This window comes from Sus scrofa, chromosome 6 (genome assembly GCF_054392235.1).
Source record: "Sus scrofa isolate SSC_HxYL_T2T_F1_AM1 chromosome 6, Sscrofa_HxYL_maternal_Yorkshire_Landrace_v2.0, whole genome shotgun sequence".
NCBI classification, from domain to species: Eukaryota; Metazoa; Chordata; class Mammalia; order Artiodactyla; family Suidae; genus Sus; species Sus scrofa.
The window spans coordinates 118,943,948-118,971,820 of NC_139388.1; the positions used below are offsets into that span (position 1 = coordinate 118,943,948).

General features: G+C 34.8%; 1 long non-coding RNA gene across 4 annotated transcripts in view; it reads left to right on the forward strand.

Annotated features, from left to right (window-relative positions):
* The first annotated feature begins 3,295 nt into the window (after positions 1-3,295).
* Positions 3,296-27,873, forward strand: part of LOC110261440 (uncharacterized) — a 222,885-nt gene continuing 198,307 nt past the window's right edge. For all 4 annotated transcript variants that reach the window (XR_014808651.1, XR_014808650.1, XR_014808653.1 and 1 more), the window contains exon 1: positions 3,296-3,482. This is a non-coding gene — a long non-coding RNA (uncharacterized LOC110261440). The remainder of the gene's footprint in view (positions 3,483-27,873) is intronic.

Sequence of the window (27,873 nt, forward strand, 5' to 3'; positions counted from 1 at the left end):
ACCGGCCTATGCCAGAACCACAGCAACACAGGATCCTAGCTGCATCTGCGACCTACAGCACAGCTCATGGCAACGCCAGATCCTTAACCCACTGAGTGAGGCCAGGGATCAAACCTGCATCCTCATAGATGCTAGTCGGTTTCTTTAACTGCTGAGCCATGACAGGAACTCCTCTGTGTGATATGTTGTTCATTAGAAATATGCCCAGGTTTTTTTTTTAATATTTATATTCAATTTTACTTTTTTCCTACATTTTTGTTGATTTAATTGCTTTTATAAATGTGCATATTGATGTTTCAAAATCAAAACTATGCGAAAGTCACAAAGAAGTGTCATTCATTCCTCATTCCTTTCTCCTTATTTACAAATCAATCTCTGTTGGTAAACAATTTATTACCTTTCTAGGTTTCATTTGCAAAAATGAGGACTGTATATGTATAAACAAACCTACATACATAAATATTTCCTTTTATTTCTGACATAAAAAGCATGCTTCCTCTTCCTTTTCAAACTTGGCAAAATATCCTGGAAAATCACAAAAATTAATTATTTATATACATCACTCTTTTTTGTAAAGCTTCATAATATAACACTGTCTTAAGTATGGGATTCAGGTTATCTATGGTGTTTTTTAACGAAAAATAATGTCACAATAAATGAACTTGTACACATGTATTTTTATATTATGGATGATGTGTCTATGTGGGAAAATTCTTTGAAGTGAGGTTACCCTTCCATTGAACCACTTTGCATTCCTACTGCTCATGTGTAATACAGTCTATTGAACCATATACGTTGTATTTCCTCTCCAGCAAGTGAGAGATGGTATAGCAGTATAAGTTAAATTTGCATTTAAGTTATCATGAGTGGGTTTTCTTTTTTTGGTCAATTGTAATTGTCTTTACAGCTTACACTCAGTATATCAACAAATCCTATTAGATCTACAAATTTATTCCAAATCTAACTTCTTAGCATCTCTGCTGCTAATATCTTTAATCCAAAATGTCATACAATCTCACTTAGTTTGTTGCAATTGCCACCCAACTGAATTCTTACTTCCATCTTTTCATCATTATACACCACTATAAGACATACAATGTATTCTCAACAAAGCAAACAAAATGATCTTTTCAAATTTTAGCAAATTATGTAACTCTGATGGTTTCTCATCTCACAAGAAATAAGAGCCAATATTCTTCCCCGAGGCCTTAAAATAATCTCTGACCTCATTTCCCATGCTTACCTCTTTGCTCCAGGCAGATTGCTTTTCTTCTGCTTAGAGCACACCAGGCCTGCTCTCTCCTTAGGGCTCTACACTGATGACTTCTCCAACTGGGATACTTTCATCTCAGACAGTAAGGTGCCTGACAGCTCACCAGCTATCTTTGCTCTAAGGCTCTGTCCTGATGAGGCTTGATTATCCTATTTCAATTATCCCTCGCACACCTAGCTCCCCTCTTTTATCATCTGTCTCCCCCCATAGGGCATGGAAAGTCTAGGAGGGCAGAGAGTGCCTCATTCTACCTAGTATTTGTTGCATAACTAAAAGTAAATATATTACTAGGATTGTGGGCTTCATTTCATTTATTTATTTATTTAATCCAATGACCAGGGTAATACTAGGATCACAGATGACATCTACTGATTACTCAAAGACAGAAAAGAAAGAATATTTGAGGATACTGTTTCATACACTATTAATGTTTACACAAATACTGACTAAACGCCCCCTCCTCCCTGTAAAAGCAAGTTCCTTGTGGCTAATACTGATGAAAATGCCACTTTCATTTTAAGCAAAAAATTATATGTATATATATTTAACACATTTATTTTGAAGTTCATTTCATTGTCACACAACTGGATTTTGAATTATGTTGAATTGATAGTGTGGTTAAGCATATTTGGGGGGTATTGTTTTTGTACTTTTTAGATCTGTGGTATTTTCTAACACCACCAACCAATCCTCTGATTCTCCAGACACGAACTGGATGACCATCCAGTTTGGTTCTGTCACTAACCACCTGGAGTCAGCACAGACCCCACTGGTTCAGCGCTCAGTTCCACAAGGCAGTTCCCCACTTCACAGGTCAATTACAAGTCTGGACCACCAGCTCTAAAGGAGGGTTTCCACTCTCTGCCTCAGAACAGCTCACAAAACTCAGGAAAACAGCTCACAAAACTCAGGAAAACATTTGTCTATATTTACTAGTTTATTTTAAGGAATATTAAAAAGGAAACAAATAAACAGCCAGATAAAGAGGTTCTCAGAGAACCCCAGGCAGTGGAGCTTCTGTCCCTGTAGAGGCAGGGTGCCCCTCTGTCCTAGCAGGTGGACACCAAAGTTTATCAAAATCTAGCTTAATCTCCAGCATTCCTTCCTTCTGCAGAGGTCTGAGTGGGGCTGAAAAGTTCCAACTCTAACATGATCGGATTTTTCTAAAGACCAGATACATCCTGAAGCTATCTGGGGGCCCACACTAAGTAGCCTAAGTGCACACATATGCAAAAAAGAGTTCATTATGAGTAAAAAAACACATTCATATCACTTAGGTGGTTTAGCATCTTTGTTCCTGGCACCCTGGGGAAAAAAAAAAAGTTTATTTCCTATTATGCTCCTTTTTCAAATATCATATGTTTCAATAGATTTGCAACCAATATCATTTGGAGGAGGAGTATATCAGCACTTTACCACATAGCTGGAAATTCCTCCCATTAGTAACTTTTAATTTTTTCCCCCAAATATTTAGCCGACATTATTTATTGGGTAAGCACTCCTAGTACTGACCCTTTCAAGTGGGGACCCAACAAAGCTCCTCCTGCCCAGTGTCATTTGAACCAATAGAAAGAGACTGAGTTCAGTTCAGAAGCAAAGGAAAAGTTTTCTTTTTCTTTTCTCTTTTATTTTCCTGCCCCTCAGCCTCCGAACCTCCCCTACCTCCCTCTTTTTTGGCCTCCCCGCTGCACCTGGAGGTCCCAGGCCAGGATGAGAGCCAAGCTGCAGTTACAGCTAACCTACTGCCAGGCTGGGGATTGAACCTATGTCCCAGTGCTCCAAAGATGCCACCAATCCCATTGCACCACAGCGGGAACTCCTTTTCCTTCTTTGGTCAAAGAATGGAGAGGCATGAGCTCCCAGCCTAGAGCACAGTTCTCCACACAGGTGGGTGGGCGGGGCTGCTTTATAGGGATCTCAGCAGCAGGAGGGGGCGGAGTTCTTGCCGGCTACACAGCTGTGCAGCTCCTGGCTCCAGATTGCAGTGCATGCGCGGTGCAGCGTCTCTGAACTGGGCTCGCTGCCGCCATCTTGAATCGAGTGAGATTTGCAGCGTTTTTGCACACTGCCAGCCCCTCCGAGCTGAGCTGAGGTGTCTGCACAGCCTTTACCCCTAGGAACTCTGGTGTAAAGTGCTGGTGAAAGGCCTCTGCATGCGGTGCCCTGTGAGCGCATGAAACTGGACTGAACACAAAGGAGAAAAAAAAAGGTTAGACTTTATTACCCAGATTCTATTTTTATTTCCCAGGAAATGTTAATGAGCTTTGTGGGCCACACTCCCTCCCCATTTATTCATTTGTCGTTTTGTATAGTTCTGTTACTGGATTTTTAGAGTCTGGTTTAATTAATATGTTTGTTGGTTTGGGAAAAGAACACCCTTTAATTGCTGTCATTTAAGGTTATATATTGATACCTAGTCATTTACACTTGACCTGTCTGTTCAAAATTTTTGGCTACTTTCAGGAGTTCCCATTGTGGCTCAGCGGGTTACCAACCTGACCGGTATCCATGAGGATGTGGGTTCAATCCCTGGCTTCACTCAGTGGGTTAAGGATCTGGCGTTACCGTGAGCTGTGGTGTCCCTAGTTGCTGTGGCTGTGGTGTAGGATTCAACTCCTAGCCTGGGAACTTCCATATGTGGCAGGCACGGCCCTAAAAAAAAAAATTGGCTACTTTCATAAATTTACACTTTAAATAGACTTTTTCCCCCCAAACATCAATAAGGACGTTTAGGATTTTGATAACAGCTTTAAATATATGGGAGGAACTGACAGCTTTACAGTGTTGAACCTTCATTACCATAAACATGATTTATTACTTTAAGTCCTTCTTAAAAATATCATAAAGTGCTATTTATTACCTTGTATCTTCCTGAGAAGTTTTATTTTTTTCTCTTTTAATGGCTCTTATGGATTTCCTAAATTTTTACTGTTTGTTCTTTACTTAACTGCTCCAAACTTGCTTGATCCTGCAAATGGATCCTTCTCACCTTCCATCCATTTAGAGAAATAGTTGTTACTGGCCCATACTAAACTCAAAAAAGGCAAAGTCTGTTGTGTCTCTGATGCCTAGTCCTGTGGTTATTACTGCATAAATGTTATGAATGAATTGCTACATGATAAGTAAATGAAAGAGGCTAGAGAGCCCATCATTTAAATTATGCCCTAGATTTGACAGGTAAAGCTATAAACACATGCAATCAACATATAAGGCAGACATTTCCTTCCCCATATTTTAAGGAAAGGATTGAATTTAGCTAGTGTCTCTTGGTAGAATAGGGAAGTCTCAAAGATTTTTGTTCTGAGTTGAGAATTAAGTTCTGTATGTTGGGCAACTGTAGTCAAAGCTTCTAAAAATCTGTATGTGTGTTTGTGTCTGAGTATATGTATGAAAATCTTAATATATAGTAAAAAATATTTTTTTTTTTTTTTTGGTCTTTTTATACACTTACCCACAGCCTGGAAGTTCCCAGGCTAGGGGTCGAATCAGAGCGGCAGTTGCTGGCCTACACCACAGCAATGCTGTATCCGAGCGACGTCTGAAACCTACACCACAGCTCACGGCAATACTGGATCCTTAACCCATTGATCAAGGCCAGGGTTCAAACCCACATCCTCATGGGTACTAGTCAGGTTCGTTAACCACTGAGCCACAACAGGAACTCCTAAAACATATTACTTCTATTGATTACTATAAAGTGTAGAGGTGGTTATAGGTATGATAAGAACATTTTAAAGTATAGAAAATGGTAAATGATACGTGCATAAAATTTAGATTTTGCAATTAATAAATACTCAAAATACGAAAACATTTTCTACATTAGCTAAAAACAGATTTGGGCATTTATTGAGTAGAGTATAGAATACAATTGCAATTCTAAGAAGGGAAATTAAATAATGAGTTTAGTCCTTTAAATCCAGGGAAAATAAAACAATTATTGATTTAAAAATTTAATTCAAAATCAACTCTTTTTCTAAAGAACCAAAAGCTTAGTATTGGAGTCACCTGAGAAATTGAGAAATTGTAGTCATGAAAAAGAACTGTGTTCCTGCTAACAACCTTCAGATCCCTTAATAAATAATATGAGAACAAAATTAATCTGTTATTATAATAGCAAACACATGCACACATGTAGAACTTCCCCCATTCTTGGATCCGGTTTTGTTTTGTTTTTTTTTTTTATAAACTGTAATATTTCCCATCAATTTATTATTTATCATCAGCTGATAGACATTTTCAATGGGGCCTATCTAGGGGTAATTTTTAAAAACTCGTTAGGTAATTCCAGTGAACATTCAGGGTTTGAGATACTTTGAACTAGGATAGAATATACAAACGTGAGGCATAGTCTGGAAAATTCTGAAGGTGGTAAAAAGCCTCTTCTCAATTTCGCTAAAAAGCTCATATATCATGCACAAATGATAAGCTGTCTCTATAATCCTTCCCAAAGGCAGCTCACTCAACAGCAACCATGTAATTGGGAAAAAGTGCACTGATTTGAACTACTCAGTCAACAAATATTTATTGAAAGCTTGCTCTATTCCAGATACTACTTTTGTCAATGGGACTTTTGTGGAGAAAAGATAAGGATGCTTGTCTTCAGCGAATACATTGTCTGTAAGAGAAGGCAGACAGTGAAGCTTTCAATGACAAAATGTTACTAGGTTCTTAGTCCTCACAGATTTGATAAAAAAGAATATAGTCATTTTAACATTCAGTCTGTCTTAAGAACTTTAAAACTTAGAAGGAGTGCAATGCTTTGATGAAATAAGTGAGATCTCCGTCATATGTGAAAAAGATAAGAGCAAGAGAAACTTTTTCTCTTGTTTCTGGCTTAAGTCCACAAAACAAATCTCTTCTTTTAAATGTTTTAAGAGTGACTGAGTAGCTGATTAGTAGGATTGGTGTGAAGGAATTGAGCATTTGTGGCTTAGCACCTTCCTTTCCCTTTTAGGATTTTACCCTCTTAGTGTATATTCTGTGTCCTGCTACAGCTTCCACTTGGAAAGAATCACCTAAGTCAGAGCCCTTTTTATGGGCACATTTTTCTCTCAGTCCTTTTTATAAGCACTCACAAGCTGTTAAGGCAGTGAGTCTATATTCTGTAGACCTAAAGTCTGCTTTACTCATGGTATCAGGGGCCTAGAACAAGGTGACAAATATTAGAACACTTGATGATGAGTTTCTACCCTACCCTTGGTTTCCACTCCAGCTTTACCAGTAATAAAACTGGCAGTGTGATTTTTGAAAATAATGTTGGATTCTTAGGTTTCTTTATTAGGATGATGGTGGCCAGGGAGGGGCAAAATTATGATTAATTACTATCCTTAAAAGCTCATCAGTAAGAAAAATTTAAATAGCCATGAAAGGACTAAGAAAAGAAAAATAAATGGAACAAGAATTAATCAATATTTCTGCTGAAAGGTCTAAAATACCAAATGGTCTGATATCAGATGATTAGTCCCAATTCCTTACATACAAATATCCCTAGAGTGTAAAAGGACAATCATTAAAGAACCAATATTTCAGAATATCACTGAAAAAAAAAATAGTCATCTTCTTATATCCTATTTTTATTCACTGAGAAAAAATCTACTCTATAAATCTGTCACCTAATCAGACTTTTCTAAAAGGAAAGAAATGCAATTTTACATGGGAGAGGGTTTTTTTTTTAAATTATTATTTTAAAACTTTTTTTGTAGCTTGTTCTGAATTATAGAGGAGGCCACAGAATCCATTTTTGGATAAGACTGCACTTTATTGGTGTTTGAGAGTAGAGGGGGAAATGGACTCCAAGAGTTGTGCAAAAGCAAAGCAGTAATAGCTAAGTCATTTGTTGTTGTGTTATTGTTAAGTCTTGATGTGCTGGAGGTCTTTTTGCATAAACAGAAAAAAAAATGGAGACAAATATATAGTAAGCATTCATTTGGCTACTGCACAGAATTAACTAATCATTTTGTAGTGTTTTCTTTGTAAAATGAAGCAACATTAATAATACGGTTGACCCCAATTTATGCTGGTCCTAATTCCCTTTATTTCCTTCCAGTCTAAGATTTCAAAATTTCCTTCCATGCTTGTCATTATTATTAGATATAGTTGTATGTCATTAAAACTATGAGTATCTTTTTGTTAATTTGATATAAATACTATTATATTACATGCATGGTTCAGCAACTTGCTTTTACCACTTTTTCCCCTTAATCTTGTCAATATGAAGAGATTTTCCAAATATATTGTGCACTTATTTAATATTTTAATATATTTACATTTATTTATATGCCTATTAAGAGATTTTTAGGTTGTTTCCAGCCTAAAAAGTTGTATCTCATTTTCAATGTTTATTTTTACAATCCTTAAAGAAGATTTCTGGTAAATATAAAAAAAATGTTTTCTGAGATGAATAACTGATTAGCCAGCTAGTGAGAGAGAGAGCTAGGTTATATATTTATGTATTTATATATATTTTCAATTATATTAGGCTTTTCCCAACATTCTCAAGAATGGTGAAAGTGAAAGTTTATGCAAATCCTTGCTATTTCACATCTTGTTCAACATTTGATATTTTAATGGATTATTAACACTGACCAGTGTAACGGATATGCAATGTATTTGTTTCCTTAATTTTCTTTTCTTTCTTCTTCTTTTTTTTCGCCACCCAGTGACATATGGAGTTCTTGGCCAGGGATCAAATCCAAGCCACAGTTGCAACCTATGCCTCAGCTATGGCATTGATGTATCCTTTAACTCACTGTGCCAGGGATTAAACATGTGTCCTGGTGCTGCAGAGACACTGCTGATCCTGTTGTACCACAATTAATTCCTGTAATTTTATTTTCTGTTTACTAGTGAGTTGAACATGTTTTCATAAGTTAATTGGCCACCTGAATTTGCTCATCCGTGACTTTTTATTTTTTCTGCTAATATTTTATGATTTTTGTTTTTTTATTATTAATTTATAAGATTTTTTTCCTTGAAATATGTCTTTTTTAAAAAACCTATGATGTAATTGTATTCATGCAGTTTGCTTCTTAATCTTTTAACTCTATATCATCTTATGGTATATCTTATGTACTAGACTATTTAATTTTGATCTAGTCAAATGTATTCATCTGTTTATCCTTTTGCCTTTGTGATGTGTGCCTTTATCCTCTTATGTAAGAAATGTTTTTATATTGAAGTCATGAAAATACTTCTGCATTTTCTTCTTAGTTCCTTGTAGTCAGGCCCCATATTCTAGGTTTTAAGGTCATTTAAAATTTTTACTTACAAAAACATATTTTTAGAATCCATTTATATTTTTTCCACAGATGAACAGCTAATAATTTGCCAACAATTCAGTTAGTAGTTAAAGCACTTTATCCAGTGATTTTTTTCACCATTATAATTTTTGTGTATGATACATAAAAGACATGAATCTGTTTCTGGGTTCTCTGCTTCATATATTAATCTATTTGTCTCTTTCTACATCCATATCAGACTGTTTAGTAATTTTGGCTTTGCTATACATGCTGACATTTGTATCATTAATTTTCTGCCTGAGCTGTTCATTAGATTTTTGTTTTTCAGATTTTTAGTTATATCTCTTTGCAATTTGGGAAATTGTAGCCCAGTTATTAAAAATTTATTTGTCAACCTCAAAAAAATCCGGAGTTCCTGTCGTGATGCAGTGGTTAACAAATCCAACTAGGGACCATGAGCTTGCAGGTTTGATCCCTGGCCTTGCTCAGTGGGTTGGGGATCTGGTGTTGCAGTGAGCTGTGGTGTAGGTTGCAGACGTGGCCTGGATCCTGTGTTGCTGTGGCTCTGGCATACGCTGGCAGCTACAGCTCCGATTCGACCCCTAGCCTGGGAACCTCCATATGCCAGCAGGAGCGGCCCTAGAAAAAGGCAAAAAGAGAAAAAAAAAAATCCTGTTAGGATTTCATAAGAATTATATTGAATTTATATGTTAATATGATGATAATATTTTAGGATATTAATTCTTTCCACTCATGAATAAGTACTAATAACTCTCAGTATTCATAAATTGAAAGATTCAGCATTAAGTGATGTTAACTCTAATAAAATTAATCCTTAAATTGAGAGCAGTATCTATCAAATAACCAGACTAGGGGTGGGGGATTCTGTGAAGTGACTCTGAAATTTATATGTGAATATAAAAAAAACAAAGAAAGCAAAGGCAGATTTTTCAAAGAAAAAGAAAAAATAGGGGATAGATTTTATCAGATAAAAAGATGTATTATAGCACTGAATTTTTTTAAGACAGTGCAATTTTAGTGTAAGTAATATCAAACAGACCAGTGCAATAGAATAGAGCCATATAGATGTATGGTCTCCTGATTTATGAAAGAGAACACACTGAAGTAAAGCCAAAATAATAACATTTTCTAAATATTACAGGACCAATTTGAATCCACAGTGGGTAAATGAGAATAATATTGACTCCTATTTTATATCACATATTATAATCTATTCCTAAAAAAAATTGGGGAAAATTTTTAAAATTTTCCATGAACTTGAGCTAGAGAAATAAGTATTAAAATAATGTAAAAGCAAGAGTCATAAGGAAAAAAATAAAAATTTATATATTGTTTATATAAAATAATTATTTTATGGAAAGACAAAATTAAGTGAAAAGATGAGCTGTATAGTTGAAGTATATATATTCTTATATATATATAAATTCTTATAAAGCTATAAGGGGGAAAAATGAAATGAAGAACTGGAGAAAGTAATTGAGCTCTTAAAGAATGGGAATATCCAAATGTTCACTACAAATATAAAAAAAAGCTCTAACTCATTGATCATTAGAGAAAATACATTCAAAGTATAGTACTACTCTATACCAATCAAAATCAATTAAAAATATAGATGAGATATATTAATAACAATGTGGAGTTTCTAGACTCGCCTGCAGATATTTCACTGCAAAAGTATTTTCCAGTGTATAGTAAAGCTACCTGTGAAGTAGTTAGTCTAGTTCTACCCCTAAACTAGTTGTGTGTATATTTACCAAAAGTCACGTGCCAAGGAGTTCTGGTCATGGCTCAGCAGAAACGAATCTGACTAGCATCCATGAGGATAACAAGCCTAACTGAGTGGGTTAAGGATCCAGCATTGCCACTAACTGTGGTATAGGTTGCAGATGTGGCTTGAATTGCACGTTGCTGTGGTGTAGCCCAGCAGCTACAGCTCCAATTCGACCCCTAGCCATTCACAAAAATCACCCCAAATTCCATCCATGAATAAATTTTGACACAGTCAAATAATGGAATAATATATATCATGAGGATGCGTAAACAACTGAAGTCAGTAACATGGATGAATCGCAAAAGCAATATTCAGTAAAGGAAGTTACTAAAAAGGAGTACATATTGCATGATTCTGTAAAGTTTAAGAACAGAGAAAAAGCTTCCGTGACTTCAGGAACCAAAAGAGTGATTATCCTTGTGGTGGAGAACCTAGATATACTGGAATGAGAAATGAGAGATGTGTCTTAGTTGCTAGAAATGCCTGTTTCTTGTTCTAGGTGCTTTTTACACAGGTGTGTTCACTTCGTGAATATTTTTTGCAATCTTTTTAGACCTTCACACTTCTCGATATGTGATTGTCAGAAGACAGTTCATCAATTATGTTAACAAGAATACTCTACTAAAATGATTTTTTTACTTACTGATGACCTAAAAATGCAAAAGGAGGAATCACACTGAAGAATCTCAGTAGCAGTAATTAAAAGTAGCCCTCTCCCTTCTATGACTAAAACACAAAGGGAAGTCATTGGCATTTTTAAATCATGAAAAATTGAAAGAATGATCTCAAAGTACAAAAATCAGACCTCTGGGAAGAGAATATTGCTCTGTAATTGGATAAGGGGCCTGTGGAGCTGGGACCCAAACACCAGAGATGGAAACACCCCATGGTTGGTGCTGGTGTCTTTGAAGGACACAATCCAACTGGCTCTTTAAATATTGCAAAAATTGCTAAGAGTTGACACAGGAAAAACATTGCAGTGGTAGAATCATTGTGTGAGGAAATGGACAGGAATAGAACACTGAGGGAAGCAAACAAGAGGGAGCAAGTCTCTTCTTCCTCCTGCACATCTGCAGTCTCCCTCTGGTAGTCCTACTGGCAGAGCTAACAAGGAACTGGGAAAGCAAAAATGGGGTTTCAGCATCTCTGCCACAGCATCACTAATCCGAGTACAGACTAATGAGTTTAAAGTAGGAGTCAACAGCTTGATAACTGGCAAAATATAATACTTCAACAAAAAAAATCCTCCTACCAAAATGGAAAAGAGACATTATACAAGAATTAAAACAAATAATATGAGATTATTTTATTGTCATAATTTCTAGCTGAGACACAAGACTCAGAAGCTATAAAATAAAGAGCTTATACAGTCACACATCATTAATAAATTATGGATGCAGCAATCAATATAAGCAAGATTAAAATTTAAGCAATAAACTGAGAAAAAGCCACTCATTTGTCAAAGATCTAATTTTCTTAAAATATAAATGGCCTCTATGAATCATTGAAAAGACCAATGACCCTACAGAAAATATGTACAAATTATTCGAATATGCAGTTCCATAAAAAAGTAATACACATTTCTCTTGAATATGTGCACAACACCAAACTCATTTAAAATTAATGGTAAATAAAATCTAAAATTATACTAAAATTTTATCAGATTGTTAAAAGTTGACAAAATCCTATGTTGAAAAAATATATGGAGAAATAGCAATTATATATTCCTAGTGACAAATAATTGAAATATTTCTCTTTTTTTAATATTTCTAAAAATAGCAAATACTCAAGCCATTTGACCAACATTTCCTCTTCCAGGAGCTAATTGATAGAGATAATCAAATCTATGCAACATGCTGTATTTAAAAGTGATCCATCTTTTCAGTAAAAGAATAAAAATATATTAATGACTATTGAAGATATCATTATTGCTAATAAAAATGTATAAAAAACAACATATATATTATTCACTTTTTATTTTTAAAAAGAAACCATTTATTAATTTGCCTATATTTGTATAATATATCCCTTAAATTATATTCATAGAGTCCTGATAATAGCAGTTGCCTTTGAGGAGGATAAGTGGTTGGATTGGAGACAGGGTTAGAGATATTTCACTGCATACCTTCACACTGTATTAAAAATAAATAAGAATATTTTGCATTGATTATATCCATAGAGTGAAAATACTTTATCTCCTCACAAAGCACTTAATTGATCAGAGTCATTTGCTTTAATTTCTCCTCTCCAGGCTTTATTCAGAATTGGCAGAGTAAGAAAGATATGGAAAGTAGAAAGACATTATTCTTCAGAAACAAATATTAATGTCAAACCATTATACTATAAAGCAGTGATTCATGTAATTGCCCTCATTTGAAATAGTATAATACTTCTCCATGGGTAGATGTGACACATTTATCTTAATGGTAAATATTTATTAGATTTCGAGTATCTGAAGGTGTTATTAGTATATTGGTGCATTACATGCTATTGACATTGGTTCCACATTTTAATTTTTACTTGAAAATTTTAAGTATTGACACGCTTATGTACGTGAATAGTAATAATGATAATAATAGATAGAACAGTAGTAATTTGAAGCTCTTAAGATGTTTGTTGAGCTCTTAAAGGAATATTACATTTTTCAAGCCAGTTAGGTTTAACACAGCTAATATTCACATCTATAAACCACCTTTTTATTCTCTCATGATAAATAGAATTGTTATAATTAAGTTAATGATCAGATTTGCAGTTACTTCAACCATCTGTGAATAAGCCACAAACACAAAAATGAGCCCTTGGTAGAGAATTAACACATTTTGCTTCACAGAAGAGCCTCACATCAACTACTGCTTTCAAAGACTTGTGCATAAGAATAGTTAAAATAGCTATCACTCGATAAGTTCTTATCAAATGACAAACCATGCACCATGCACTTTATACACAAAGAACACTGTCTAGTAAATGACCTTGAGATCACTCTCTGGGTTGCCTGGTGAAGAGCTGGTTGGAAAAATTGGGTTTTCCTTCCCAGGATGAAAGGCTATTCTTGACCTCAGCTTTGAGGGAGAAGGGTCCCAGTTCTTCAGTATCTAGGGACTGCAGCTCTCCTAACCTTCCCTGAAGAGCTTCTCTCCAAGATTTTTGTTGCCATGTTTGTCTGTTTGTCACTAAGTCCCACAAATCCATTCCTCTGCTCTCTTCATTAAAAACAAAACCAAAACAACAGAGGAGAGGCTTTTCTTTGCTGAAGTCATCCTACAGAACTCCAGACTCTGTGTGGCCTGCTGTGCCCTAGAGCAAGCACATCTCTCCAAAGGATGCCAGGAGAACTTGCTCTACTGTATGAATTTCTGGTTCAAATACTGGTCTTTGCTCAGAAGCTCTTCCATAGCGCATTGTTTCCTTTAATCTCTCTTTTTGTTGTTGTTGACAGGCCCCTCTGTTTTTAGATTATGAAATATTTTATTCACTCTCAACCTTTTATTTTTTTTTTCTTTTGTCTTTTTAGGGCTGCACCTGTGGCATATGGAGGTTCCCAGGCTAGGGGTCTGATCAGAGCTATAGCTGTCGGCCTACACCACAGCCACAGCAATGCTGGATCTGAGCCACTTCTGTGACCTACACCACAGCTCACGGCAATGCCAGGTCCTCAACCCATGAGCAAGGCCAGGGATCGAACCCACAACCTCATGGTTGCTAGTAGTTTCCACTGCGACACGACGGGAACTCCCGTCTCCTTTAATTTCATAGAAAATTACATTATATATAACTATATAGTAGTTATTCTCATTGTACATGTGAGAAAAGTTAGCCTTATGAAAAATAATACATTATTCAAGATTGCATAGCCAGCTAATTATAGAGTCCATATTTGAATGGAGGTTTGTCAGACTTTTAAACCTTAAGCAGCTTGCATTGTGTTTCCATTGTTGTCATTTTTCTGTTAAAAATTGTCTGTAGATCAGTATTGAACCAGGTGATAAGGAGATCCTAAGACATTTAACAAAAATAAACATTTTTCTTTTTTTTTTTTTTTTTTGTCTTTTTGCTATTTCTTTGGGCCGCTCCCGCGGCATATGGAGGTTCCCAGGCTAGGGGTTGAATCGGAGCTGTAGCCACCGGCCTACGCCAGAGCCACAGCAACACAGGATCCGAGCCGCGTCTGCAACCTACACCACAGCTCAGGGCAACGCCGGATCGTTAACCCACTGAGCAAGGGCAGGGACCGAACCCGCAACCTCATGGTTCCCAGTCGGATTCGTTAACCACTGCGCCACGACGGGAACTCCAAATAAACATTTTTTAAATGGAAATATATATCTCACAGCTTTATTTCATGGTAGCTCTTTTAAATATATTTGTTTAATCATCATAAACTTTTCATTGAATACATTAAAAAGTTATTGTTGTCTTTTCCACAGATCCAGAGTATAATCAGAATCCTTTAGTAATGTCATTTTTCTCTCTGTGGACTGTCTAGGCATGTTTACCTTCTTTATTTTGTGTATTTAGTAAATTGTCCTCCCAGTACCATAGATTATTGCCTTCCTATATTCAATGTCAAGCTATTCTCCGGATTATGACGTCCAATATTATACTCCCAAATAAAGATTAAAGTTTCCCTGTCATCCACAAAAACAGCTTTCCATACATAATCCTCACCCATTCAGCCCTCACTTTCTCATCTCTTGAAACTCTACTCATCCTTGGCAGAAGTTAAACTAAACCCTTGAGTTAGAAATCTTGATAGTTTCGCATATGATTTTCCTGAATACTAAGAAAGTTTACAACATCATTGGTTCACCATAATTCTTGATCTTATAGATCAGTGGATTAGATCATTTAATCATAGAAAAGCAAACACAGTCATAAAATAATCCAATTCTTTTTTTCTTTTTGCTTTTTAGGGCCACACCTGTGGCATATGGAGGTTACCAGGCTACGGGTGTAATTGGAGCTATCACTGCCGGCCTATACCACAGCCACAGCAACACAGGATCTGAACTGCGTCTGTGACCTACACCACAGCTCATGGCAATGCCGGATGCTTAACCCACTGAGCAAGGCTAGTGCTCAAACCCGCAACCTCATTGTTCCTAGTTGGATTCATTTCCACTGCCCACAACGGGAATTCCAGTAATCCAAATTTTGTATCAAAAATCTTATGCATGTAGAATGTATTCTACTTTTAAGTATCACATTATCCTATCCTACGTTATGATACCAAAAACTGTAGCATACTATTTTACTTATGAGAACGCGTACACTATTTGCTACTTCCCCCATACATTAGGATTTCTTTCCAGTTTGTTGCCTGAGAAAACTCAGCTTTCTGCCTTCAAAATTATTAAGTTGAAAGAAAACAATTATTCTTATCACATGGGTTGTTATGTTGTATAGATATACACTCAATAACAAAAGATGATCTAGAAAGTTCTCTTGATAAATGATTTTAAAATTTCTGTTATATCATTTTAAATATAATTATATGAATCATCTCAAATTTCAATGCACTATTTTAAATCATCTACAATTTGCACATTGGTTTTTTTGTTACGTCAAAGTATAGGGTTTTTTTTCAATAAAACAACATTAGAAATATTGCCCAGTAAGAAAATGAGAGCATGGAGTATGAACATACAATACAGGATATTTCAAAAGGATTTGTTTCTGTCTACTATGCAAATAAGGTGTCTTGAAAACACTTAGGCATAGGAGACAACATTTCATCTAGACATAATTAAAATTAAAAATTTCTACTCTGCAAAGGACAAGGTAAAAAAATGAGAAGACAAACCACAGACTGGGGGAATATGTTTGCAAAAGACATGTCTGGCACAGGATTGTTATCCAGAGTATACAAAGAATTCTTAAAGCTCACCAATAGAAAACAAAAAAATAGGCCAAAGGCCTTAACAGATACTTCACCAAAGAAGATATACTGATGGCAAATAAATACATGAAAAGATTCTCTACATCATATGTCATCAGGGACGTGCAAATTAGAATAACAATGACATATCACTACACGTATGTTAGAATGACCAAAGAATATGGAGCAACAGAACTCTCATATGTTGCTAATGGAAATGCAAAATGATATACTTTTGTAACAGTTTGGATATACCTCACAAAACTAAACATATTCTTTCAGTAATCATATTCCCTGTTATTTACCCAAAGGAGTTGAAAATTATGTCCACGCAAAAACCAGCGTACAGTTATTTACAATCACTTTATTCATAACTGCCAAATTTTGGAAGCAACTAAGATCCTTCAGTAGGTGAATAGTTAAATAAACTCTGGTTGATCCAGACAATGGAATATTATTATTCAATGCTTAAAAAAAAAAAAAAAACTATCAAGCCATGAAAAGACATGGAAAGGAATTTGAATGCATGTTACTAAGTGAAAGAAGCCAATCTGAAAAGGCTGTAATATATTGTAAGATACCAACCACATGACATTCTGGAGAAGGCAAAGCTAGGGAAACAGTGAAAAGATCAGTGGTTGCCAGGGAGTGGGGATGGGGAGTAGAGATGAATAGGCAGAGCACAGAGGATTTGTGGGGTAGTGAAAATACTCTGCATAGTATCATAATGATGGATACATGTCATTATACATTTGTTTAAACCAATAGAATGCACAATACCAAGAATGAGTCCTAATGTAAACTATAGACTTTGAGTGATGACCATGTGTCAGTGTAGTTTCATCAATTGTAATAAACGTACCACTTTCCACCCATTAAAAATAATGATACAGATGTGTCTATTAATAATACATGGAATGATATTACTGCCATATTTTTTCTAAATAATTGTTGATGTAGGCCTTATATATGTTATATATTTTCTTAAGGAAATATACATATAGACAAAATTTGGAAGGTTATAATATATATCGAGACATAGAAGTACAAATTTATTTAGCATTTAAATTTGTGTTTAACAGTCTATTCCATTTCTTCTTGAAAAAACAAATATATTTTGTGTAATTAAGGTACGGGATTTTAGAGACAACATAATGAATCACACGTGGCAAAAATAAATTATTTTTAGTTAATTTTGGTAAATGTTAATGGTTTATTTTCATCTTTACTTGAGGCTCCCAAAGTTATTCATTGTATTGAACTTCAACCAGTTTGAATTCCATGATTGAAATTAAAGGTATTGATCTTGATATTTTATCTCTAACATTTTACTGATAAAATTATATGGAAATTACATTTCTTTTAAATTACAGGTGACAGGATACAAACATGAAACACATATACTCTTATTGGCTCATGTCATGTTAGTTCTCTGGATGTGGAGGTGCCCAGTTTCCTTCATGCAGAACTATTAATGCGTAAAAGTTCCCATATTTAAATTTTATTTCAAAGTACACCGATAATTAGTTAAATTATATGTGAAATGGTATAGTCGACATGTTTTAAACTATACGTTCAACTGGCACCTTGAAACACAAATATCTTTTTGTTTTCCTTTTAATTATCACAAGGGAAAAAAAGGTTTTGAGGCAGAAACATTTTACTATTTAGAGTGCTATAACCATCTCTTTCTTCAATATGAGTTCAGAAGCAATGCTAAACAAGAGAGGGAAACATTAAACAGCTGCCACTCCTACTTTTTCTCTTCAAAAACTTTTTTCTGTAAAAATTCAAATTGGTTCAGGAAAATAGAACAATGCTTCTCATAATTGTGCTTAAAGTGCAATCACTAGCTTTTAGAGTTGGATGGAGATACTGCTGAAATAATTTTCCTTTGGCATAGGAAAATCAATTTAAAAATAAGAATATCTTCACCATATAATATGAATAGCTAAATAATAGCATGTTTTATTTTATAAGGTATTACAGTCAGACTATTGGTTTTGACACACAGGTCATCTGAAGACAATCAAGGATAGGATTTTTTATTTTTCCATTGATATGAGAGTAGTGAGAAGAAAAATCTGACGATAGCTGCTGTATAACCCATTAAATTTTTTTATTAAAATTGTCAATATTTGTTTTCTTTTTTAGAGTTCATCTGAAGTATTTAGTTTGATTTATATCTGTTACTGATGGATATATGTTGGCATGTTACAGATTCACACAAATAAGACACAGCTGTTGATATAAATATAATCAATTAGGATAGATGGACATATTACCAAATAAATTACAACAGGGTGTGAGGTGCAGCAGCAGAAAGTTGAATGACTTCCATTGCTTTGGTTTTCTTTTATGTAACTGTGCAGTCTAGAAGTTTTCAAACTTTAACATGAACAACCTAGAACAACCTAGAGTGTTCACTATAATAGAAGTTGCTGAGATACCTTCAGAGTTTTTGAGCCCATAGGTCTAGAGTGAGGTCTGAGAATCTGCATTTGTTGCAAGTTTCCAGGTGATTCTGTTTGTGCTAGTGTGGGGCCATACTTTGAGAATTTGTTTTTGAATCTTTAAGGCAAGCATTTCTAATACATAATGCAATATATGTACTATATAATGGGAGTGCATCTACCTCTTTATAAAACAGCCTTAAAACATCTTTCCAGGAATTCCTGTTGTGGCTCAACAGGTTAAGAGCCAGACTAGTACCCATGAATATGTGCCTTTGATCCCTGGCCTCGCTCAGTCGGTTGAGGATCCGCCATTGCCATGAGCTTCGGAGTAGGTCACAGATGTGGCTGGGATCCAGTGTTGCTGTGGCATAGGCCAGCAGCTACAGCTCTGATTCAACCCCTAGCCAGGGAACTTCCATATGCCCCAGGTGCCGCATTAAAAAAATAAAACCAAAAAACAAACATCTTTCCAGAGTTCCCGCTCTGGTGCAGTGTGTTAAGAATCTGATTGCAATGGCTTGGGTTGCTGTGGGAGTATGGGTTAAAGGATCCAGTGTTGCCACAGCTGCAGCATGGCCACAATTGTGCCTCGTATTCAGTCCCTGGCCTGGGAACTTCTATATGCCATGGGTGTGGCTATAACAACAACAACAACAACAACAACAACATATTACTCAAACCTCCTTAATAAAGTAGAGCCTATAACTTCAAAAACACCCACAAAACTTTCCTTTTGCTTCTTTTTGTATTTTTTCTTTTTTAAAGAACAATGACACAAATGTTAAGGAAAAATTATATTTAACATCTGGTTAGGATGGAATATAGAAAACTATTCCAATTTTCCCACCTTCCTTTTTGTGATTTACACAAAAGCTTAGTGAACTTTATTCAAATTGATAGATTAAAAACTAATCTGATTTTGAATCAAGCAAGTTTTAATCAACTTCCATAATAATAACATCAATATTAGTAAATGCTGTTTTTCTTAGCTAAAATTAATTCTAATAGAAATAAAAGTAAATAAAATTATGTTATATATATATATATGTATATATATATATATACATATGTATATATATGCATTTTTTAGTCTTTTTAGGGCTGTACCCATGGCACATGGAGGTTTCCAGGCTAGGGGTCGAATCAAAGCTGTAGCTGCTGGCCTACACCACAACCACAGCAACGCCAGATCCAAGCCACATCTGTGACCTACGGCACAGCTTACAGCAATGCTGGATCCTTAACCCACTGAGCAAAGCCAGGGATCTAACCTGTGTCCTCATGGATACTAGTCAGATTTGTTTCTGCTGGGCCACGATGGGAACTCCTGTTACATATATTTAAAATTTCGCATTGTCAGTTTTTGAAATCATGAAGAGTTCAATGAACAATATACTTTGACAGTATAGGGTCAATAGAGTCTAAGACATGCTTTTTACAAAAAAACTTTTAATCTGCCTTATATTTGAACTAGTTACGCATTATAAACCTCTTTTGTAGTTGTACTCAGGCATCTTCTTGATTGCAAATAACAGAAATCCCCTTGTGGTCAACTGAAGCAAAAAAACACATGGGAAAATACAAGAGCTTTCAGTCTAAAAGGTGCAGGCAAGATAATAGCTCCCAACCGGTGGGCTTGGAAAGAGGTGATGCCATTGCTCTCAGACGCTAGGTCTGGCCGCCAGACCTTAACCTCTCCACAGCTGTGTCAGGAATCTCTGACTACCCACAACAGTTTAGCTTCACTCTTGAAGAATCCATGTCTTAGCGAAAAGATCCAGTTGCCCAAGCCCTGTCATATGTGAGCATGTAGATGCAACCGAGTGGCATCCAAGAGGGCGACCATTCTCTTGGTTTACTGTGGGGGAGGCAGTGCTGTACCATTCATGCATGTGTTTCCTTTCCTAACCAAGTGGGGTTTGGATGTCTCACAGCCCAACTATAACAGGGAAATGGAAAAAAACAAGCACATAAAAAACTGTTCCTGCTGTCTTTTCTTTCATATCTCATCACTCATGTTCCCCTTGGTAGCATAGCATTTGACAGTTCATTAAATTCATGGGGGAAAAAAACACACTTTACATATGATATCATTTGATTTCACACTTTGAAGAACAGAAATTTAGAAGAGGTATTATTGCCACTTTTTGAAGTATTAGAAAGTCAAACCTCAGAGAAGCTGTGTAACTTCTTCAAAAACACAGACAAAAAGTTTCAAACACAGCTAGCTAGGCATGACCTTTTGGCTTCTTTTCTATCATAACATCCTGGTAAAATGTTTGGTTGAAAAATTACTACATGTTTATTTCTTTTAGTAATGATACATCTGTTAGGATGCATTTGACTTCAAGTTATAGAAAATACAACTAGCACTGGCCTACAAATGTAAACATGTATTATATCACAGAAAAATGGGTCAAATGAAGGTTGCTCCAAGTTGGACAATATTCAGATTCAATGATATCAGACTTTTTTCTTTTCCAACATTCTTACCTTCTCATGGCAGCATCCTCATGCACAGTGCTCACAAAACAACCCCATCTACAGACGGGAAGTCACAGACTTGGCTTATAAGCCTCTTTAATGGAGAGAGCCTACCCTCAGCATGTTTCCCCTTAGCAACCTAACACCAATATGGTAGGGGGTGTTTAAGCCAATTGTTTTTGCTTAACAATGTTGAAATATAGCTTCTCCTTTGGAAAGAACTTCACATGATGTGTTGATTAGAAAGATAGCGCATCGTTTTTTTCATTGTGGCCTTTGTATTGCAGTTATTGTAAAATTGTTCAAGCCCATAGACAACTACAACATTATGACCACATGACTTAAAATTTTATCCTAGTCAGCTGCACAAGATCTTGACATAGGGGGAAAATTGTCTAATAATGAGTGAATGTATAAAAGTTTTTTGTCATATTAGACATGCTATCTAATCCTTTCTGAATTTTTTTGTTTTGTTTTTAATAGTGTGAGTACTCCCTGTCTGACATTTAAATTTATGGTTAGGAATGCTGGCAGTTGTTTGATATTGGGAATGATTCACTGTTGAAAGAAACTCCCCTAGTACTTTCAAATTTCTTGATTGATTTTATTGAACAGGACATTGAAATACTAAGTCAAATTGTTTTTCAAAGACTGTCCATTTGCAACTACCTATGTGTGAGAATCAGTTTGAGAGGTGAGAAGTGATGAGAGGAACAGAGATGGGAAATTTATTTATGTGTTTGTTTGAAAATATAAGAAAATTTGTTTATAATACAGAGATATAGAATTGTAAGTTCCAGTTATAAAATAAGCTTTATGAAATCCAATGCTAGACTACTTCTCATCTTCTACATCAAGATGAGAAAGGAAAGATTAGATACATTTTCTGTTTCGTTTACCTCAAGTGGAAAAGAAAAAAACTCTTATAAATGGAATGAAATTTTTCTAGAATTAAATTTGTCTTGTTTTTCTTTCATGCATACAAAATTTTCTCCCAAATCTTATTAATGAGAAGACATAAGATTGTTAAATGTAATAGTGTAACTATTTAAATATTTAAGCCGTGCATTTTTTAGAACGTATATTTATATATTTATCTATCAATTATATGTATATATTATAGTATATTAAACATGTTTAAGCTAACAAGTGATCACTCACATAGGCCATACTTTTTGTTGCTTTGTATACATGTATATGGATTTTTTTCTGTACTAAGAAAATTTTTAGTTTTCCTTTTTTCTCAATTACTGTGAGAAGTTGTTAAAAACTGCCATGTAATTGTGGATGTGTCAGTTTTTCATTGTAGTTCTATCATTTTTTTCTGCATTTAAATTTCAAAGTATTTGTGCTCTTACTATATCAAGAATTTAATTTTTTATTTAATGCATATTTTTCTGTTGTTCATATACACAGCTTTCATTTTGTCTTTTTTTCTACCCCTTTAGTGACAAATTTTCTTTGCTCTTAAATTGTGGTTTTGTCTTGTAAATAGAATTAATAAATTTTGTTTTCAATCAAACTGAAATGCATTAGCTTTCACATTTCTGACCTATTTAGATACCATTTCATTTTGTGCTTCCTTCCTTTTTTTTTTTTTTTTTTACTTTTTTCTTTTGACTTCTTTTTTCCTAACAATGTTCGTATCTGTTGGTTAAGCAGAATCATTTAAAATTTTTTTCTCTCATGTACACATAATTCATTATTTTAATAAGTATTTGCATACTTAAATTGTCCATACTTAATCATTATCTGTCTCTCACAAAACTAAGAAGTTTAGGGCATGGTATTCTTTTTTTGGCTGCACCTGTGGCATGTGGAAATTCTTGGATCAAACTTGAGCCACAGCACTGACCTGAGTCACTGCAGTGGCAATGCTGGAACCTTAACCTGCTGCATCAGAGAAGAACTCCTAATCTCAAATTATCTCATCCCCTTGTTTACATATATATATATTTAGTATTTTAGTTTTGCCTTGCTCTTTTTCATTTATACTTAATTTTACCATATAGTCATTATTATTACATGTTTATGAATTCTAAATTAAACAGTCTTCTCAAAGAGGTAATTTTATTATTCAATTTTAAGTAGCAAAGTCTTGTTTACATGTGCCTGTTTGTTTGCCAAGATTTTTACTCTCACTGCTTCTGGCACTTCGTTTCTTCTGGGATATCTCCCCTACTTTCTCAAATACATCCTTTAGTGATATTTTCAATAACAGCTGCATTTGTTTCCTGGAAAAGGTGTATATTTCATCTTCGGTTTTAAATAATCATTTAAATAAATACAGGGTTCTATGTTAAAATTTTTTTTTTCTCAGTGTTTTGCAGAGATCATAGTATCTTCTATTTTTTTTCCCATTGAATTTTTTTTTTTCCTGCATACTCTGCAGTTTAATTTTCCTGTATTTGAGATCAATTTTTAAGAAACTTTATCTCTGTGGTTCTGGAGTTGCAATATCTAGCCTGTCAGCTTTATGATTATTTGTAGAATTTAGGAATCTGAAAAATCTTTATTTATAAATATACTTTCTCATTTCCTCTGTTCTGTACTTCTGGAATTCCTCTTTATAATTTCTTGAGCCTTCTTATCTTATTCTTCTTGTCTTTATTTTTCTGCAAAGTCTTCTAGTAAACATCTTTTTATATATCCCAGTTCATCAGTTCTCTCTGCAGTTGTCTCAGAGCTGCTGTTTAATCCTTCTTCCCACTGAGTTTTCATTTCAACAATGCCATTTTTTATTTCTAGAACATCTATTTTGTTATTTTGTAAAATCACACATCTGGCTCTATAATGCATTGTTATTTTTGCATGTTTTTAATTTTATATTCATTATGAGAGACTATTATCTGAAGTTCTTTGGCACACAATCCTATGTTTGTGGTTCCTGTTGGTTCTCAGTCATTGAGGATGTCTTCTTTATATCTTATGTAAATTTAGCTAGGATACATACCTACAACAGAGCATTGATTCATTGAAATCTGCAGGGCTTGGGTTCAGGGTAGGCCTCTCTAAAGAAATCTCGCCTTTCTGTCTTTGGCACACACAACTGTAATAACAATTGTAAAATAAAAATTTTGCATGTTTTATAATATCCATTGCTAGATGACACAGGTAATTTAAACTTGAAACTTCAAATTTATCTGAGGGAAAGCTGATGGTTATGAATTCTCAAAGAGTCTTCTTTTTTTTCCTATTCAGAACTCACATAAACATCGTATATATTATTTTCATACATTGAGCCAAGGGAGAAAAATTTTACTTCTCTCATTTCATTGGTGGTGTAGCACTTTGATGATCAAAACTTTGTATTTTTTTTTTTTTTTTCAGTTCCATTTCCTACAGTTTGAATCACAGGGTTTCACACCTCACCTCTACCACGAATTGGCTTTAAAACACAGCCAAGAGGCAAAATTCATCATCTCCCTATGGGTGGCCACAGTATCAGTTTAACTGCTTGCCACATGTTTCTTCAGTTTTTAATTCTCTCTTTAATTGCTCTTGGCAATATCGCTTTTATTTTATTAAGAGCAAATGTGTATATCTAAAAGTACCTTTTTATAGTATATTCCATACATATCAGTTTTATGAGGAGGAAGTTTTCTCCCTTCTTAGTATGCTCATTTGCCATTCAAAGCATCAGTAATATAAACTGTACCATGTCAGTGGGAGGGCTAAGGCAAATAGTCAGCTATTCCTAATTGATGAGAAGGTATCTTCTGGCTTTCAATGAATCCATACAGTTCACTTTTCCTATACAATAGCTCAATTTTTTTTTTATTCCATTCTCATGTTGTCCAGACAGTAGTTTTTGCTAAATATCTTTATATATATATACATCTGAAAATAATGACAGTCTTTGAAAATATTACTGTCTTTGATTTTAGTAACAGTAACCATTATGAGATCAGATATTATGGAGAGTTTATATTTTTAAAAACAAATGCAACAGCTCATTTAACAGCGTGCTTTAAAATGCAATTATAAATCATTAAAACTGAACAGTAGTTGTGAGGGAAAATGAAAAATGTGCATTGTGTGATATGTTCTTTTTCCTCTCAATATTTACAAAATATTCATAGTTTTGGCAATTTTTAAATAAACTGTGAATTATCAGGAAATTTCTAGAAAGAATGCTTTGATTTCAAGGGAAAATTGTGATAACAAGAGCACGGCCATTGACTATATTGAAGGGTGATAATTAAAGTGATTTTTCAAAGCAAGTCATGAAAAAAAATTCAAATTCTGGAAGGTCAACATAAAGAGAATTTCTATTCCACATAAGAGGGAATATATTAGTCACAACAGTATTTTCTCAAAAAGCATTGTTTCTGTTGCCTATTTTTTAAGGAAAAAAAATGATGCCAGCAACTTTTAAAAATATTATTTCCCCTAAAGCTATTTAAGCAACCTAATTTTATCTGAAATATTATAGCTAATTTTACTCTGGAAAAAGAGACCCATTCTGAGCTAATTCTTTTAAAACTTTGAAATGTTATATAATTTAAAAATAAAATATTCCTAAAATCAACAAAAATTTTTCTTAGAAATTTGAACTTTCTCTGTTAAGTTACATTGTTGAGACATCTGTCTTTGTCCCAGTACAGATAAAAGACTTAAACAGAATTAAAAAAAATAATAACCCCAACATCTTTGTCTTAGAATTCTCTTGAAATCTGAAAATTCAGAAGGATCCATTATATATTGGCTATACTATAAGAAGTAAGTGTTACCAAGAACAGGATTTTTTTTCCGGTGCCATCTCAGGTTACGTTTCTTACAGAAAAGCAAAGCTATTATAGTTTATAAAATACTTCATTGTACCTGATTTTATTTGGTATTTATATCATGTAGGTAGGGGAATTACTACACTGACACACCTTGCTGGATCTAGCTCAAATAACTGATGGAAGTTTTCCCTGACCGTTAAAATTCACAAATTCCTTCCTTGTGCTCCCATGGTGTGTTAAAAATATTCATTCTGCTATTTTAACCACATATCTAAAACTAGCAAAATATGCTAGCATATTTATACAAACAAAACACCCCTGTTGCCCTGCCCAGATCCTTTTCACTGGGTCTGTGCATATTTTCCTAACTGGCGTGAGTAGAACTGTCCTTGGCCTAATGGGAGAAGGCTTACACCAAAGGTTATGTCCCCACTTAATGATAGACTGATATGGGGTCCAAACTCTGTCTCAAGGGAAAATATATTCAGCTACAAGTGTTGTTCCAGAGCTCCTTTAGAGTCAAGCTGAGGCTGCTCTCCTTGCTTACCTTTCTTCCCTTGCCCTGACCTGCTTCTCTTGCTTCTGGCGATCCTGTTTCTACTTATTTTGGTCTCTCAATTTCTGTGCTTTCATTAAATGCCCTTCATTGTCCATTAATATTTAAAAGAGAGATTTTACAATATTCTTTCTGTCTCCATATGTTTATTTGAGTTTTGTTGAGGACTTTTTCTGGGCCTTAGGATATATAAGTCTTTTCTCTCTGGCCACCATTTCTCCAAAGACGTCTCTTATCTGCCTGAGCATTTAAGCCTGGCTGCCAGAATTTTGGGAACTAGAAGGAGGAAAACTTAAAGGTATCTATATTTAGTACAGGGATTTTCATTTAAATTTCTCTATTTTCAGCCTATGGCCTCACTCCTGCCGTCAACTTTGCCAACACCTGGAATATTTCTCAAAGGATAAAGGTCTTTTAACCTGAAGTGGTAGGGAGTAGTAACTGAATTACTCTTCCCAGTAGGAATAGGGACCAGAGCCATTAACCGATCCTAAAGCAGGCTTTCAATAACTCTTCTTCTTTTCAGGTACTATTTTATCCTCATCTTCCGTGGCATTATACACTTCAAATTCCTAATAGATTAAAGAATTCTGGGGATGAGTTTTTTGATTTCTTGCTGTATATACCCTTGCAGACACATAGTTTGTTTCACTCAGTATATAATAGTTACCTTCACTCATTCAACAGGTATGTATTAACCAACTATTAGCCAGGCACTGTTTGAACTTTGGAATACAATATAGAACATAAACAAAAATTGCCACCACCATGATTTTAGAGGAAGAATATAAATATAACCAAATAAATAAGTTACAATACAGTGTTTCAGAGCATGAGCGTGTGATGGAGATAACTAAAGTAGTATTGGGAATAGAGAAGGCTGGAATGACTCAATTGCAATTTTTAATAGAAATATCAAGGAATACCTGCAATGTTGAGAATAGACTATGGAGAGAAAGGAAGGAAGCAAAGAGATCTGTTAGGAAACTAGCAATTTTGTAATGAGATAATGGAACGTTGGAAAAGATGGTGGGGTTTTGGCAGCAGAGACTAGGAGAAATGATAGGCACTTGCTCTTAGTGAAGATGAGGATAAGTAACTGTATTCTGTATGAACTTGAGGAAAGATCCAACAGAACTTCCTAACAGATTAAATATGTGAAGAAGAGGAAAAAGAAAAATGAAGGTTTAACTCTTAGGAGATTTTAAATATATATATATTCACATACATATACACAGGATATAAATGATACTTGTATGTGGGGCCATGTGATATCATTAGATAACATTGTAGGTAAAAAGTAAAAGAAAATCAAGGATGTAGATCTGAGTCACATCTACTTTAAGTGGTTGAGGAAAGAAGAAACTATCAACTGAAACAGCAAAAGCAGCCAGTGGGGTAGGAGGAAAACCAAACATGGTGTCTAAAGCCATGTGAAGAAATGCGCCACAGAGGAGGGGTGATCCACT